At 31.0% G+C, this 2,081-nt stretch overlaps 1 non-coding gene across 1 annotated transcript; it reads right to left on the bottom strand.

The window, feature by feature from the left end:
* Nucleotides 1–424: 424 nt before the first annotated feature.
* On the bottom strand, nucleotides 425–531 carry LOC138396112 (U6 spliceosomal RNA). Its single transcript, XR_011235592.1, has one exon. It is a non-coding gene; the product is annotated as a U6 spliceosomal RNA (small nuclear RNA).
* Nucleotides 532–2,081: the final 1,550 nt, after the last annotated feature.

Below are 2,081 nucleotides of genomic sequence, written 5' to 3'. Positions count from 1 at the left end.
AGAAGAATGTATATTCGGCTTTATTTGGGTGGGATGTTCTATAGATGTCTGTGAGACTCATTTGTTCTAGAGCTCTGTTTAAATCCATTGTTTATTTGCTTATTTTCTGCTTGGAGGATCTGTCCAGTTCAGTCAGTGGGATGTTGAAATCCCCAACTACTATGGCATTCCTGTTTATTGTGTTATTTAGAACAAACAGTGTTTGCTTTATGTATCTGAGTGGTCCTGTATTGGGTGCATAAATATTAAGAATTGTTAAGTCTTCTTGTTGGATTTTCTTTCAACATTCTATGGTGACCATGTTTGTCTTTCTTTACTTTTGCTATTTTAAAGTTTATGTTATCTGATATAAGAATAGCTATCCCCACTTTCTTTTGGCTTCCATTGGCCTGGAAGTTTGTTTTCCAGCCCTTGACCTTGAGTCAAAAATATGGAACACTTTACAAATTTGCATATCATCCTTGTGTAGGGGCCATGCTAATCTTTTTTGTATTGTTCCAATTTTAGTATATGTGCTACTAAAGTGAGCACTACTTTTCTAAATTTTCAGTAAGCGATATTTCATAGTTCCAGTGCACAGGTATTGCACGTTTTTTATACTTATCCCTAAGTATTTCTTGCTTATTGATCTTATTGTAAATAAAACTTAATTTCAATTTCCAACTATTTGTGCATAGTATACAATAATTCAATTGATTTTTATATATTGATTATATATTAGATGATGTTCCTAACTGACTTACTAGTTTTAGTAGCTTTTATTGTAGATCCCTTCAGGTATTCTACATTGATTATCATGTTATCTCCAATCCAGTCTATGTATTTTATTGCTATTTATTTTTCTTGCCTTACCTTATTATACTATGTGGAAGTTACACTAAAATATTTGCATTTTTTGGATTTGACATGCTAGTATTTTAATACAACTTACTATATCTATGTTTACGAAGGTAATTGGTTTCAGTATTATTTCTTTGTAGTATCTTTCTCTGGTTTTGGTAACACGGTGATGCTGGCTATATAAAATTTTTGCTACTCACTACTTTGTTACCTAAATGCAGATAGGCCACTTTATTTTAATTGAGCCTAGTATCTACCATGCAATCATACTTAAAATGCACCACATAGATCAATATCATGTCCTTTTTTGCATCAGGATCCCATCCAAGATATAACATTACACTTAGTCATCATGTCTCTTTCGACTTCTCTTGGCTGTGACAGTTTTTCAGACTTTCTTTATTTTTGATGTCCCTGACAGTTTTGAAGATTGTCAGTTATTTTGTAAAATATCCCTTGATTGGTGTTAGTCTGATGTTTTCTTTATGCATGTTGCCTGCCTTGATGAGCTAAATTAGGTAGTTAATATATTTTAAATATGAGCTCTTGTGAAAACTTGGTAATTCAGATGCCAAATACCTTTAGATCTAAACTTTATTTTGCCTCCCCTAAATTGTTACTTAATGCTTATCCTCTCATTATTTATTATAAGTTTATGGATCTGCCTGTCTCAATATATTAGCAAGTAAGCAATTCCTTTATACATACTATTCATGCAGATTTGCAGTGTTCTGTACATAAAAGAAATATGTCTTAACAGAATTTATAATATCATAATGTTAAATAATATAGTAGTCATTGTTTATCATATCTGGAATTAAAAATTCTATATTATGTACTTCTCACACCAACAGAAAATCACAACGTACAAACTGAAACATTTAAACCATGAAGACAAATCATTTCAAAATTAGTATCTCTAGAGAAATTTTGTCCATGTAATAATTCATAAGTATAATCTCCACAGCTTCACTGTATTATCCAAATATATTTGACTTTCAGTTTTCATTTCATACTCTCTTTAGCATCTTAGTCTTTATTGAGTGAGACATACCATTCTGTGAGTTTTTGGTCAACAATCCCAGTAAGAGTTAGATTCAGAGTCTAAGTAAGTATGTCAAATTAAAGCTAAGTATTTGAAATTTGTCATAAATAAATGGTCTGATACTGTTTCTATTACATGTGAGCAATCAATGAATATTACAAGACTAAGTGAAAAAAAATCCATGATGATTCCAGGA

The sequence above is a fragment of the Eulemur rufifrons genome, chromosome 15 (genome assembly GCF_041146395.1).
Source record: "Eulemur rufifrons isolate Redbay chromosome 15, OSU_ERuf_1, whole genome shotgun sequence".
In the NCBI taxonomy this organism is placed as follows: Eukaryota; Metazoa; Chordata; class Mammalia; order Primates; family Lemuridae; genus Eulemur; species Eulemur rufifrons.
This window is presented reverse-complemented; position numbering and strand designations above follow the sequence as displayed.